The 17028-nt window shown below is 36.3% G+C and overlaps 1 pseudogene; it reads left to right on the forward strand.

Moving 5' to 3' along the window:
- Window positions 1-4878: 4878 nt before the first annotated feature.
- LOC122739653 overlaps window positions 4879-17028 on the forward strand; it is a 91259-nt pseudogene continuing 79109 nt past the window's right edge.

Here is a 17028-nt window from a genome sequence, read left to right on the forward strand (position 1 = left end):
TGCTGGAGACCCTTCCAAAGAGGGGAGCTCAAAGACTCCCTCTTTCTAAGGGCTTTTAAGGTTTTTCTCACAGGTTACAGAATAACTTCATTAGCATGATACAAATCAACCCAAAGCAAATATTACATATGTAAATCAGTTTAACAGCTCAACTTAAAGCTGATGCTAGGTTTAGATTTTATGGAAACAGGAAGGGTATTATCAAAGACAAGGAGGTCTATATAGCTGAACAGGAGAACAATAAGACTTATTTACTTTCTTGGTAAGGAAGAAAGTGAATAAGAATTTCAAAGGGGCATTTAAATTTGTTTATTCTCTTGGGAAAGTAAATAGGGACTGTCTGGCTTCAGTTTAAAGTCTTTGAGCAAAAGGCATTTTGCTCCTATTATTCCAGGATTTTATAAAATCCATTTTAATAATAAGGTAGCTCTATCAAATGTTGGTGATGTATACATTCATATTAACACTACTTTACTTTATAAATTAATTGCTATTTATATATTAATAGCTATTATATCACTTTTGTGATGAATTTTATTTTTTTAATCATAAAATAATTTATTATTTTCCAGTTACATGTAAAGATATTTTAACATTTGTTTTCATAAGATTTTTAGTTCCAAATTTTTCTTCCTCCCTCCCTTCCTTCCCCCTTCCTCAATACAGAAAACAATCTGATATAGGTTATATATGTACACTCACATTAAACATATTTCTGCATTAGTCATGTTGTGAAAGAAGAATCAGAACAAAAGGGAAAATCATCAAAAAAGTAAAAACAAAAACAAAAGTAGAAACAATATTACACCAGTTTTGGTAGTAAGTATTTATTATGAATTAATATTGAATATCAGTAAAGTATTGAATTAGTGTCTCCCTAACTTCTCATAGTTTGAGACCTTCATACCTACATAGTCCTAAGAGGAAGGGCACCAAGAAAAAGAATCCCAAACCAAGGGAGCAGGTCAAGAGAGTATGAAGAGCAGGAGAAAGCAAAGAGCCTGACCCTGGCATGGCCAACGATTTTATCCTCTTTAGATAGAGGTGGGTCATTATACATTGATCAAAGCTGAGTGGTTAACATCATTCAATTTCATAGGTTGACATGACTTGAGGGTGGTCTAAATTAAAATGCACTGTACAGATGACATAAGGGGAAAGTATGCAAAAGACCCTCACTGAAGGGCTAAGACTTAGTCCAGGATCTATGTGTGGTTTGATCCCATCAGTTCACTGAGCTAGACAAAAGAATCAAGCTCCAATTCTTTTGTTCCCTTGGGTTTGTCTCAGGAAATATTTGCCGAAGTTCCTCAAGAACTGGACTTTTTGGAGTAAGGAGGAAGAAGAAGGACTGAATCTAATATCTGGGATCCCCCATAAATTAATTATTAATAATTATTTTCTCATAGTGCTTAATAAGTGATTGTTGAACTGAATTTTATTGTCCTCCTTCTACCTGTATACAACTTGAGCTATAGAGAAGTAATGTTATAGCTTGTGAATGGTACAAAGGGATTTCTGAGCCAGGTCTCTCTTTTTTTTTTTTTCAATTCCAGGGTTCATTTTACTTGATTGCCCAATGGACTTATACTCTATTCCTTTAAAAAAATATATTAAATTAAAATATTTTTATTGCATTTTAAGTTCTGAATTCTCTCTCCTCCCTTCCCACCCCACCCAAGACAAGGCCACCATTTGACACAGATTTATAAATGTATGAAAACCATACTATGCATGCTTTTATTGATCAGTTCTTTCTCTGAAAGAGAATAGCATTTTCCTTCATAGGTCCTTTAAAGCTGATTTGAGTATTCATATTACTCAGAAAAACTTGGTTATTTTGGGCATACACTCCAGACAAGGTAGCCAGAAACAAATCAATTAAAAGTTGAAGAGAAGAATAGAAATGATAGAACCAGTATATACTTGATTCATTATCAGATATTTCCCAATAATAATATAATATCAAATCCAAAATAATAATCAGAATTCTAATAGCAAATATATTTATATAGCACTTTGATGTATGTAAAATGCTTTCTACAAATTGTCTTATCAGCCTCGTAATCCCAGGGACAGTTAAAATAGGTATAATGAGGGGGTATTATCACCTTTAAAAAAAAATAAATGAATGAACTAAAAAAAAAAAAGGTTTTTGTTTGTTTGTTTATGGTGACACACCTTCCAAGTTTCAAAGGCATCATATGAATATTTGTGTTTTTTATAACAATCCAGTACACCACTCTACTACCTCATTCTAACTATTCTCATGCCCCTTCAGGGTAGGATGGGCAATTGGTCCCAGCATCTTAGTCTTTAAATGCACAAAATCTCTGACTTGGAGGAATGAAATTAATTTAAGGGCCTATGAAATCCAATACCTACATGAACAAGAGTCATCTCTGTAACTAAGTGGTTGCGCAACATCTGCTTGAAGAGCCCAAATTAAGAGAAATGCACTTACTCTTGGGAAAACATTTCATTTTTAAATATTCCACATAAATTAATGCATTATATTTACTTAGATTCCATAAGAGGGACAGCTGGCTGAATTGAAAAGAGTGTTTGTCATGAAACCGCTAGAGAACTAGATTTGAACATGAGTAGATAATTTAATCTGTATTTATCTGTATCCTCATTTGTAAAACCAAACAAAACCAAAGGAAAAAAAAAACACAAAACAAAACAAACATCAACAAGAAAAAACACACACAAAAAAACAAACAAAGGATGGGAATGATAGTAAAGGCAATACCAGTTATATTATACCTGGAAGTGTCAAAGTTCAAATAATCACACAATTATATTTGTTTTTCTGATTGACGAGAACTCAGCAGCAATGTAGTCTTAACTCAAACCAGACATGGATCCTTATCAGAGCAAACCAACAAGTGATCCTCTAGTCTCTGTCCAAAGACTTCCTCTGAAAGGAAATTGGCAATCTCTCTATTCAATTAAATTGTATCTCAAAAGTTAATAGAAACTTTGTTGTTTGTTTATATCCTTTTGTTTTGTATCATCAAATTTATTTCTTCCTCCCTGTACCTTCTCCCATTGACTCCTGATTCTGTCATCACAGGCCAAACCAAATATGTCTGATCCCTCTCACCTGTCTGCGATGCCATTAATTGATGACAATTATGATGTCCCTGAAGAGATTTTTTCCCTCCCAGCTAAATATTCATAATTTCTTCAACCAGGTATATATGTATGAATGTGTGTAGAAAATGCTTTATAAATTGTCTTTAAAACCACAGTGCACAGAGCAGTGTGTAGATATGAAATAATATATGCATTAATCTTAGTAAATTCTATAGAAATGTTATACGTTTTTATAACTGTTTATCTTTTCATAAATAGCTGTTGAATGAATTGCTACAGACTAAAGTATAACATAGATGTCAGCTCTCTGTGTAATTTCTTTTTTTTTCTTTTCTTTTTTTTTAGTGAGGCAATTGGGGTTAAGTGACTTGCCCAGGGTCACACAGCTAATAAGTGTTAAGTGTCTGAGGCTGGATTTGAACTCAGATACTCCTGACTCTAGGGCCGGTGTTCCATCCACTGTGCCATCTAGCTGCCCCTCTCTGTGTAATTTCTAACGAGCTATTAGATTCTTATTTAAACTCAGGAATTACTTAATGGTGGCAAGTGTGCTTCTTTCCCAATTGTACAAATGAAGAGATTAGCCTTGGACCTTTCCACATTTTCTCACCCTACTGCCTTCTAAGCTAATTCTGTGCCTTTAGGAAGAGAGCCAAAATTCTCTTGCTGCTGTGGACTAACAGAGTGAAAATTGCTACTGCCCCATTGGAGAAAACAGAACACTGAAGAAAATTTAGAAACACTATGCAATTTAGTGACTGGAAATAAGTTCTTCTACGGGCTTACTTTGAAGGGTTCTGGATTTCTGGGTAAAACTGACATAAATGAAATGAAACCAAAAAGAGTTGGGCAAATTTTTACTTTTTTACTTGACAAGAAAGTTTTATTTTATTCTTCCTGTGACTATATGCCTCTATCTATCTATCTATCTATCTATCTATCTATCTATCTATCTATCTATCTATCTATCTATTGATAGATAAATGGGTAGGTAGAAATAGATAAATATATACAAATATATTTTTGTCTTTATATGTGTATGTTCCTCTATGTATGTATATGTGTATATATGTATATATTTATATTCATATGTATATTCTGCTGCTTTGCTGCTAAATAATGGTGGTGATGGTGATGGTGGTGGTGCTGCTGCTGCTGATTATAGCTCTGGTGTAAGAGACAGGTCATTTTCTTTTTCAAGAAAGGAAGTTGAAGCTCAATGACTCTGAACATTCTGTTACTGAAGACAGAAAGAAGTGATCTCTTATGATACAACTAAGGATTGTTTTCTTTATGTTTTGGGAGTCTGAGGGTTTTCCCCAAACAATCCACATGAATGAGCAGGGTGTGGGGACCAATTTTTAATTGGGGAGTGTTAGCTAAGCGGCTTGCTACAATATTGGGGCAAGGAAGGAGACCAGCAGCCTCCTTCAAAACAGAACAGAATTTATTTTAACAAGAACGAACTTAAAAAACAAAACAAAACAAAACAAAACAAAATACAAACACAAACAGGATCAGTAGGATCAAGGGAAAGGAAATAAAATGGGGAAAGGGATATTTTACAACCTGAAAAATACCACCACCCAGGAATCAGCTGAGAATACACAGCAGAGCTCTTGTCGCCTTCTCGCTTCCCGCCAGAATGGCGACTTCTCCCCATTCCCAGAAACACCCCACAGCCCCCAAACAGTTGTCTGGCCGCTCTGACAGTCACATGACTGCCCTCACTAGGCTTCTAATCATTATAATTTTGCCAGGCCCATGTGGGCGTCAATGAGTGGTGATGACTTGGAGTGCCAGTGCGATCGCAATGGCTACAACCAGTGGGTGGAGCATCATGGTTTGCGGAGCCTCAGGCCAGTGTGCACCAAGGCATAAAAATCTCAAATAACAATTAATTCTTTACAAGGGAGAGCCACCACATCAAGCACTGAGCAAGAAGTCTGAATAACTGCCAATAACACACTGGTATAGAGGGTCTAAGTGGAGTCCAGAGGATTCTCTGAGGTCTAAGCTGTCCAGGACCTCAAAGTCATGTAGTCTGATCTACATTTAAAGAAGAGGACCCATCCCAACATTCCTGACAAGTGCTCTTCACATCTCTGCTTAAAGCCCTCCAAAAAGAAGTCCCTTCCCCCTCTTGGGGCAGAGATTCAGTTGTACCTCTTCCTCTCTCTAATATACACACAATTTTTATGTGGCCCCAAAAGATGGAGTCAAGAACAATGAGCAGAAGATGAAAAAAAGGCCGCTGTATACTTTATGTCAGGAAAGCTTTCTAATAAATAATGTTGCCACAAGTCTCATGTCCACATTCGTGGAGGTATTCAACCGAGGCTGTATTTTTACTTCACAGGTATGCTATTATTTGGATTCCATTTTTGTTGTTCTTGTTGATTTTGTTTTGCTTTGTTCTGTTTTGGTTTTTATGAATTGAACGCTAGTCAGTCTTGTCCCTTTTGACTATCATTTTCGGTGAATCTGTGATGAATGCATGACTGAGAGTAAGGCATTTAACTTTGACGTGCCTCAGTTTCCTCATCTTAAATGGACATAATATCACTTACATTTTCATGTAATAATGAAAAGATAATTTGAAATACTTTAGAGCAATAGATAAATGTGAGCTCTGATTTTCCACGTTTTTAGCCTCTAACCCCATTGTCTTTCATCTCACAACTGATACCTCCTAATGGTGCTTTTAAAATGCCAGAATATTTCCAGGCTGAGATTACATAGAGCTTTTAGTGTCTTCGCACTTGGGACATCCGGAGAGTCCCTCTTCTCTATCAAATGAAATGATGGGTCAGAGAAATTTAAATACATCCATATTTCATAAGCTTTCTGAATTCTATAAAGGAAATATCTCTTAGGATCAAATGGGAAAGTCGTCTCTAGTGTGATTGTGAAAATAGTCTATCCTGGAATCCTTAATAAGAGAATATTCAGATCTTCCAACCTGATTTCTCACAGTTTTCATGTCCATCTAATATCTTATAATTTAAACCCAAGGGGAAAAATAGACCTCTGTCATATACATTTTGATCTAGGCAGAACCTTCTGAGTCAATTCCAATTTAATTCATTTTTGATAAAGTATATCATCATGCTATAAGTAATGCATTCTTATCTATGGCTTTTAATTTTTTTTCAAAGCACTTCAGGATTTTCATGGCTGGGAAAGACTGTTTCATCACTGATTTCAGAACTTAGAAAAAAATACAAAGTGGAAGGGGACTGTGCCAAGGATTAAGACTCATTTCCTCTCTTAACTTAGCAAGAGTTTCATATTCTAAGATATCAGGCTGAAGGTGTAGATATGTCTCATGAAGAAAAGCAAAACGTACCCCTCACCCCCAAATTTGAATCTATGTTTTCTTTTACTCTTTTCATAGTTCATAGCTGATAAGAATTCAATTCATCTTTGACACTGATGAGAGGCATATGAGATTTAACAGTTCAAGCTGACCTCTTAAAAATGATGATTTGGACATCTTTAATCATTTTATGCTTTAGGACCTTCTTTGTATTTGTTTCCTTGGTTACTAGATATCTTTTTTCCCCCACCCAATTGCCTTGTATTTACTCATTAGTGAAGGTGCCATTTCCCTGGTGTAGAGTATATAAGCTCCTTGAAGAAAGGGGAAGAATGTTCCTGCCCTTGAAGAACTCATAATCTAATGAAGAGGGAATAAGCAAACAAATGCATGCAAACAGGATAAATAGGAAGTAATTAACAGAAGGAAGTCACTCAAATTAAGAGATTGGGAACATTGGGAACAGCAATTTAGCTGTTTCTTAAAGGAATCCAGGGATGCCAGGATGCAAAGAAAAGAGGGAAAAGCATTTTAGGCCTGGGGGAAAGTTAAATAAAATAATCATACAGTGAGACACAGAGAACATTCTGCAACTGAATTTTAGCTCTACGATCTTAGCATGCACAGAACTGCATTTCTCACCCCATTGCTATCATTCCCCATTATCCTAATTTGGGAAGTTGTGAAGGAGAAGTTATCATCCTCCATTTTCTACAGTAATAATTGAAAGGAGATCGCCCTTAATAAAAATGAGAAAGGAAATGAAAATATAGGAGAAAAGCCAGTGGGTTCCAAGACATTAACAACAATCATCTCAGAAACCTTGGAACATCTAAGTGAAATTCAGTTGGTCCAGCAGATCTTTTAAATACATGCAATTAGGTAAGCAAACAAATCCTATGGCATGTATTGGCCTGATCCCTTAGACCACAAGTGTCAAACACAATCCTCATAAGTTCCTTGCACTCCTGTCAACTTCAACACTGCTGTCAAGCCATGTTTTGTTGTTCAATAGTTTCAGTTGTGTTGAACTCTTTGTGACCCCTTTTCAGGTATTCTTGACAAAGATTATAGAGAGGCTTTCCATTTTCTTTTCCAGCTTATTTTATAGATGAGAAAAATGAAGCAAAGTTAAGTGACTTGCCCAGGGTCACACATCTACTAAGTATCTGAGAGTGGATTTGAATTCAGGTATTGACTCCAGGCCAAGCACTCTATCCAATGTGACATCTAGCTGCTCTCTTGTCAAATCAAATCAAATTATAAATGGGAAATACTTAACAAAATAAATAAAATTATAATAAATATAGCTAACATTATACTTTTAAAACTAAAATCAATGTGAAGGCTCCTTAAGTATGGATCAGTGGCCATCATTTCTTTTTGAGTTTGCATTGGACTGATATGTTTATCATGATGACTTTATTAACTACCTTTTTCCTTCTTCAATGATTTCTTGTTGTTCAGTCATTCAGTTGTTTCTGACTCTTCATGATCCCATGGATCATAGTGCACCAGATTCTTCTATCATCCACAGTCTCTTAAAATCTGTCCACGTTCATGTTCACTGTTTCCATGATACTCATCTCATCCTCTGCCATCAGCTTTTCCTTTTGCTTTCAATCTTTCCCAATGTCAGAGTCCTTTTAATGAGTCCTATCTCCTCATCCATTTACACTAGGACTAGTGAGTTAAGGACTAATAGCATCTCAAAGTGAGAAGGACCTCAGAAGTCTTCAATTCTCACTGAATCCCTTCCAGGATGCACCATCATTATTTCTCTCACATTTTAGTTCCCAGATATCTGAAATCCTCCAGGGCAGCTGGGAATTTTTTTTTTTTACCATTTCACTTTTCACCATGTATATCAACAACTTGTTAGTCATTTTGGCTGTGCCTTTTTGTACAACAATCATTCTTTTTTGAAAGAGAAAACAGTACCTCAATCAGATATGAGCTGTTCTATTGTTTCTCTTCCCCATTCAGTACTTACGATCTTCTCATCTGTTCAGAAGTGTGGTTCTAACATCTTCTAGAGTGCCCTCTTTTTCTCAATATATCCAGGTGATTGGGCTATATAAAAACAAAGCTGATGATTGCTCATCACATAATTGGAGTATAAGCTTTGTGAGATTTCTGCAGACTTTGTTATGAGGAACAAATGAGCTCTTGTATAATTATTGTTGTTCAGTTGTTTCACATGTGTCTGATTCTTCATGATTCCATTGGAAGCTTTCTTGGAAAAATTATTAGAGTTCTTTGCCATTTCCTTTTCCAGCTCATTTTACAGATGAGGAAACTGATGCAAATGGGGTTATGTGATTTGTTCAGTGTTACACATCTAGTAAGTGTTTGAGGCTGGATTTGAACTCAGATCCTCCTGACTCCAGGTCCAGAATTGTATCTATCATGCCACTTAGCTGTTTATTTTGTTAACCTTATAGGTAGTGGCTATCATTATTATTAACATCATGATTAACCTTATCATCATTTTATTGTATTTTGAGACTTGATCATGTACCATCATTGTCCTTCATTTCCAAAGAGGACCATGGCATTGAAGTGATGTCATGATTCATAGTTAATTGCATTTAAGTGAGGGAGGGTTGTGCAAGGTCATCAACCTCACTCTCTACTCCAGAGCCATCTGGATCCAGTGGCAAGATATACATCAGGGTGACTTGAGATGGCCTTGGATGTTTGAGCCAGTTGGCTTAAGTGACTTGCCCAGGGTCACATGGCTAGTAAGTGTCTGAGTTGAGATTTGAACTCAGGTCCTCTTGACTCCAGGGTCAGTGCTCTATCCACTGTGCCACCTAGCTGCCCATTGTGGCTGGAGACCAGCAAAAAGAGTGGATATAGGCTCAAAGGTGTAAATAGTGAGGTATTAGTAAAAATATAATTGTTCTTTCTCTGTGTAGAAATTATGTGTGGTAGAAGGGTGAGTGAACTCAAAGCATATTGAAAGAGCCAAATGACTTGTTCCATTTTTATTCTCCAATCTACTCAAGGGGAACATAAAGTATTCAGCACTGGAATCAATGAAGATCCACAAGATAGATGATGGAGAAAGTGACCTTGGCCACATGAAATAATACCTGTAAGGCACTTAGCATAGTGCCAGGCATATAGGAGGTTCTATATAAATTGTGGTAGATGGTGGTAAGGGACTTATATTGGTGTGCTTCTCAGTGTTCTTATCTATAAAATGGGGATGATAGTGATTGGACTCAATAGTTACCTCACAGGTTCTCATTGTGGAAACTTCTTTTCAACATAATACTGAAATTTCTTGTTAACATAGTACTGAAATATAAAGTCTTCTGTTTATAACTCCAGGACAAAATGATTCAATTTCTTTCAACTTACCTCAGCAAATGTTTATGAAAGGCCTAGCCTATGTAAAATGGTTCGGTGGAACTGGGTAATATAAAGGAAAGACCAGACCATATCTGTCCTCCTGTAGTTCATGGTCTCAAAGACAAATATTTCCTTTGCATCCAAATCCTCTTCCCTTCTGTTTGAAATAGCCAGTTGACATGGCTTTCTGGCTCTCGATAGTTCCAGATGTTTTCTGGGAAGGGCCCTGGCTCCCCTCAACAAATTTGAGATAGTTACTAAAGTTGTGAAATACTCAAGAACAGTGCTAAATCTCTACTTAAAACTCCATAAATCCATTTGGAATATTTTCTGCAAGAACTGGGAATTGGGCTATTTGCTGACCAGTGATCATTCTTCACTCTTTGCTTAAACATTGACATTTAAATATAAGGTCTATAATATTTACAAAGTCATCCATGGTTTTACAAGTCAAAATATATTCTGTGCAAACTCACAAGCTTTTCTAGTGCTTGACAGGTAAATTACAGAGCAAGGGATTTTTCAGTGGTACAAACATTTTCAAGGTGGGGGTATCACAGTGGGTTGACTAGAGTAAGACAGAATGCCTAGGGCTTTCCTAAGGGTGAAATACAAGGCATCTATTGGGAAGGTAGTCATCTCATGTAGAACTAGGACTATCTATTCTAGTGGAAATTGATTCCTTAGCTGGCAATGATATGGCATAGGTCTAATTATAATAATTGTTCTTCATTTCAAATTATCTAATTTTTGGAAAGCAAACTCAATCCTCACTTCAAATAACACTTTGAAGTCATTAAAAGAACATTGAAGTTTTCAAGAGGAAATAGAACTTGATAAATTACCTCAGGACTCACCTCAAGTCAGTAAAAACATTTATTAGCCACTAATTAAATATCAGGCACTTTGCTAAGCACTAAAGATTAAAAAATAAAGACATAGCCTCCATCCTGGAGGGATCTGCAGACCTGCAATATAATGTGGTAGAAAACACATAAAAGGAAGTGAAAAGGTGGAGTTGGTCATTTGGCATAAGAGTATGATGAAATCATGAAGACAGGATAGGAATTTATCTGAGGCATTATGATGGTCAAGTTGATTTCAAATTGTAGAATGATGAGTTTCTGAATATTATACCTTGATTTCCATTTGTAATGACTATCCAAGGTATGTGTGTGTAAAAACATGTATACATTCATAAATATGCCTCCATCCCCCCCCACATCCACATCCATGCACATTTGAATATACATGAATGAGGTCATATGTGTATGTATATATGTGTATATACATATATATATATATTCATATTCTGGACAATATCCATTTGTTATCCACTTCTTTTTTTTTCTTTATGGATGATAAGATTTAAATATTTTGAACTTATTGTATGTAAAGAAGGTTCTGACATACTCTGATTCCAACAGCACAAGACTAGCTGCAAACAAGTACATGTGGATGATTGCAAAAGCTATAGAGAATATTTAAATTCTACAAGTGACATCTTCCAGCATTTCGGTAAACATTTTTTGGCATACATCCATTTCTCAGTTCTCCACCAGATGCTGATGATCACAGAATCATTTTTCATATTTATATCTGATTTTATATCTTCAAATTTAATCTTACATAATTTTGATGTATGCATGGGAGATAACCTGTCAGATGAGAATCTTGAAAGCTGTTTTGTTCTATCAAATAAAATACTTCTTTTATAATAAACAAACATTAAGTACAGTGGTATTGTCTATCCTTTGCCACTTTCTGTTAACTGTATAATGGGAGACTAATGTGCACTGATGTGAGAATATGCCTGCAATGAAGACATAGTGCTTTCTGTTCTTGCCTTTGTGTTTCCAATGTCCATATCACCATCTTGCATATAGTAGATCTTTAATAAACTTTTGTCCCTTCCTTTCTTGAGAGATAACATCAACAAGTATGCTCTCAATGTCAATGTAATTTTTTTTTCCATTTTACAGAATCATAGAGGGGCAGCTAGGTGGCACAGTGGATAGAGCAATGGCCCTGGAGTCAGGAGGATCTGAGTTCATATCTGGCCTCAGACACTTAACACTTACTAGCTGTGTGACCCTGGGCAAGTCGTTTAACCCCAATTGCCTCACAAAAAAAAAAATCATAGATATGGGTAATAAACCTCCATTTTGTCTTCTCTAAAAAAGGGATAACAAATACATCTAACCTAAAGGTTGGGTAAGGATCCCCATGCCTGGGCTGTTTTTCCTCCTCATTTCTGCCTCCTGATTTCCCTCAAGTCCCACTTAAAAGTCTTCCTTAGACCTGAATCGGCCTATCCTAATCTCCCTTAATACCAGCATCTTTTCTGTTGATGTTCTCCAACTTATTCTTTACATAGATAGGTATTTTCATGTTGTCCCCATTATTAGAATGTGAGTTCCTTGAGAGTACAGACTTTTAAAATAATCTTTCATTTCCTTTTCTGTTTGGCAGAGTTTCTAGAACATGGTAGGATAAAAATAGTTGTTCAACTTGTCAGGTTGAAATGGGCTAATACATATAATGCTTTGCAAACCTTGGACCTGAGTTCAAATGTGACTTCAGACACTAGTTGTGTGACCCTGGCTAAGTCAATTGGCCATATGAGCATCAGTTTCCTCCTCTGGAAAATGAGTTGGAAAATGAAATGGCAAAGCACTCCAGCATCTTTGCCAAGAAAACTCTAAATGGGGTCACAGAGAGTCAGACATGACTGAGGTGAGTCAACAACAACAAACAACTGAAGAAGTGGTCTATAAATGCTAGCTATGGTTATTATCACTTTATTAATGAGAGCTCTAGAGCTCACTGCAGTATTGAATTTTTTCCTCTGTTTTTATTTAATTGGGTTTATTTTAACATGAGTTATATAAAAAGTGATTTGCCAACCCTAAAGCACTACCTATTATTACTATTATCACCATCCTTAGACTCATAATTTCCCATCATGCACCTTTCAAATTGGGGGTCATGCTTTCCCTAGAAATAAATGTCTGTGCTTCCCTGTGCCTTTGTCTTCATTTTTTGAAGGTCTTGCTTTCAGGTTTGTTAAGTGATATTTCTCCCTTTTCTTTTTCCTCTGACAAAGGGTATTTATCAAATTGAGTCAATTCTTCATCTGAAATCTCTTCAGTGTGATATTCCCACAAACCATCCAAGTTTCCCTCATTGTATACTTCTTCTAATTCATATCTTTATGCCATATTCCCCATGTCCTTCTTCTTATTCTTTTTTTTTTTTGGTGAGGGAATTGGGGTTAAGTGACTTACCCAGGGTTACACAGCTAGTAAGTGTTAAGTGTCTGAGTCCAGATTTGAACTCAGGTTCTCCTGACTCCAGGGCTGGTGCTCTATACACTGTGACACCTAGCTGCCCCCCACCCCACACATGTATTTTTTTTTTTTTTTGCGGGGCAATGAGGGTTAAGTGACTTGCCCAGGGTCACACAGGTAGTAAGTGTCAAGTGTCTGAGGCCAGATTTGAACTCAGGAACTCCTGAATCCAGGGCCGGTGCTTTATCCACTGTGCCACCTAGCTGCCCCTGACACATGTATTTCTTAAGCTCCTTTACTTGTGCCTCAAAGCACATGAAGGCACATACGCATTGAAGGACCAGTCTCTCCCAAACCCTGTGGATTTTTCAATAATCATCATTCTCTTGACTTCTATCCATGGCTTTTTTAATGGATTTTTTTTATCATTTAAATCTGTCCCATTAAAGGGATCTTCCATGAGAAGCCACGTTTATCAGCCTGGAAGGTAAAATAAAATTTCAATTTGTGGGAAGGAGCACTCAGGAGACTTCATGGTGAAAACGATGATAGGTAACTAACTTGAATATGAGTGACATAATCCAGGACAATTAATCACTGCTTATATGAGAGCATTACCTACAGTGAGAGGAGCCTTGGTCTTTCATATGGTTTTCCACACAACTGAAGATGAAAAATAGCAAGCTATCTTCAAACACATCACTCATTGTTCAGATTCTTGATTCTTCTATGAAAACACCCAAAATCTTTGTTTTTTGTTTTTTTTTAATTTTCTTTTCAACCTATTCCTTCAGTAGCCCTGTCTGCTTTTCTTTGCAGCTCCTGCTCATGGTCCGAAGATCCCTTTCTTGATTTGTTTTCACTTTATATACTCAACAAGGAATCTGACAGCAGCATTTAAATGATCTGAGAGTATGATAAAAGTGGTTATCATAAACTTCCCTGCTCTAGACAGAACGTCCTTGGAATGGTATGTATATTTGACATATGACTACATGAAATATATCATTTTGGGTGACAAACTATAAGACTACACATATGGGTGTTTGACTATGGGAGCAATAGGTTATAAAATAAATTCAATGTTTAGGGTATATCTATTGCCACCACAGTTAAAATATTAAATTTGTCCAAATATGCACCATGTATTTACTACATTCTCTGCTTTCTCTCAGTTGTTTGCTCATTGGAAAGCACTACAATTTTAACCAATTGATTCATCTATTTCATATTTAAAATATTCTAGAAGGGACAGTTGAATTATGTAAACAAATTAGGGTGCCACAATCTTTAGAAAGATAAATACCTGTCCTCTAGAGATAATTCATGCCCTCCAGGAAAATGAGAAAAATTTGTCCATACAGGGGCCATTAAAATCATTAGGTTGGAAACCTAAACAATCTGAAACCAACAACAGTTTCTGAGAAATTATGGAGAGATAGCAAGCGTAGATGCCTTGGGTTGATCTGTGTGTGTGTGTGTGTGTGTGTGTGTCTGTGTCTGTGTCTGTGTCTGTGTCTGTGTGTGAACAGATAGATGGTGATCCAAGATAGGAAAGAGGGAGAGTTCATATCCTCATGAGGAGAAATGAGAAAAGTCAAATAAAGTATAGATAGCTTTTTCTTGGGATTTGCCTGAGAAAATTGGTCAAGATAGGATATGATAGGAGAATAAGATAGGACAGGACAGGACAGGACAGGATAGGACAGGACAGGTTGAGATAATAGCTTAAGAGAGGACGATCGCATGAAGCATATGTGTGTAAGCATGTATACATGTGCATAAATACATACATTAAGGATAGGAAAGATGGCCTATTTGTAGGCAACTAAGAAGGTACCAGTGTAAAAGAGAAAAAAAATGAAATAGCATAATTATTATAAGGTCAAGCTAGCAGATGACATGGGAGAATATGAAAGATATAATAATAAAAATGGACACATTGGCCTAAAGTATAATATCAAGTTGATCTAAGACATAAAATATGGGAGATAGATACACACATATATTATACACAACTCATATGTACAAGCCTAGACATTAACAAACACACATACACATACATGTGTACATAAGTGCTTATACAATATATATCCATTTCTGCATATAGTTCAAAGTATATTTTTTATAAGTTAATACAGTCATGCTTTCTCTCTTGATGGAATGGAAGCTCCATAAGGAGAAGGACTGTCCTCTGTCTTTATATGAGCAGTACCTAGCAGAGTCTGGCACTTAGTAGGCACTTAAAACATGTTTCTTAGTTGATGGATTAAAGTGGTCTGGCTCTGAATGAACTAGAGGTCATCTGGGCAGTGCCCTATCAGCACCATTGGCATCACTCTCCAGGGTAATGGCCAACTCTATGAGCAACTGACAATAATTTTTGTTATTGTAAAGAATTACAATTGTAACAACAAACCCTTGATGGTTCTGGGGACATGACACCTTTCTGTCTACTCTAGTGAACACTCAAGCTTTTAACTGGAGTGGTCATCAAACTACAGCAAGGATAAATCATTATCCTGGCCTCCAAACTGAAATGTTTGCCCAAGACAGTGAAGGGTTCTTATCACATCATCTGTAGATTGAGTGCTTGAGAACATGAAGCTTGCACTAAATGTGAGAGGGGATAAGAGATTGCTATTCCATTCAGCAAAGGAGCCAAGAAAATTGAAAATGCTGGAAGTGATCAGATGCCTAAGTTTTTTAAAAAAGGAAAGAAATACAGAATAAAGGAAGAGGCCTAAAGTGATGATGAATTCCATTTTGAGATTATTTGAACTGAATCAGAAAATGAAGATTAAACAATTTCTGGGAGAAATATTCACTATTAATGCATGTGTGTAATATTCCCTCCATTAAAACTTGAATCTTGAACAAAGTATCTTAAAATACTAGGAGAATGATGTTTCTCTCCTCATTTGACTATGAGTTACTTGAGGGTAGGCACTGATTTTTTTTCTTTTATCCCCAGTACTTTTTTTAAATTATAAAAGTATTTTATTATTTTCCAGTTACATGTAGATATAGTTTTCAACTTTTGTTTTTATAAGATTTCTAGTTTCAAATTTTTCTCCCTTCTCCCCTCACTTCCCCCCTCCCCAAAGACAGCAAGAAATCTGATATATGTTATATATGTACAATAACATTAAACATATTTCTGCATTAGTCATGTTATAAGAGGATCAGAGCAAAACGGAAAAACTTCAAAAAAGAAAAACAACAGCACTAAAAACAAATATTATGGTTCAATCAGCATGCATATTCCACGGTTCTTTTTTTTCTGGATTTGGAGAGATTTTCCATCATTAGTTCTTTGGAACTATCTTGTATTGTTGTATTGCCGAGAAGAATCAAGTCTGTCACAGTTGATGAGTACATAATGTTGATGATACTGTGTAAAATTGTTCTCCTGGTTCTGCTTATCTCACTCATCATCAGTTCATGCAAGGCCTTCCAGGTTTCTCTAAAATCTTCCTGCTCATCATTTCTTACAGCACAATAAAATTCCATTACATTCCTTTACCACAACTTGTCCAGCCATTCCTCAAATGATGGGCAGCCTCTCAATTTCTAATTCCTTGCCACCACAAAAAGAGTAGGTATAAATATTTTTGTACATGTGGGGCCTTTTCCCTTTTTATGATCTCTTCAGGAAAAAAGCCCCAATAGTGGCATTTCTGGGTCAAAGGGTATGGACATAATTCCAAATTGCTCTCTATCCCCAGAACTTTCTACAGAACCCAGAACATAGCAAGTGTCTAATGAGTCTTTTCTGAACACTCCAGTGTCTACGACCAGAGGTTCATAGTGTTACAGCTGGAAATGACCACTAAGGAGTTGGTGTCAAATTAACCCTTTAAATATTATATCTGAGCAAACTAAAGCTGAGTATGGTTGCCCAAGGTCTCACACCCTGACAGTAAGCATCAGATCATGGATGTGAACCCATGTCCC

Source organism: Dromiciops gliroides, chromosome 2 (genome assembly GCF_019393635.1).
Source record: "Dromiciops gliroides isolate mDroGli1 chromosome 2, mDroGli1.pri, whole genome shotgun sequence".
Lineage (NCBI taxonomy): Eukaryota > Metazoa > Chordata > Mammalia > Microbiotheria > Microbiotheriidae > Dromiciops > Dromiciops gliroides.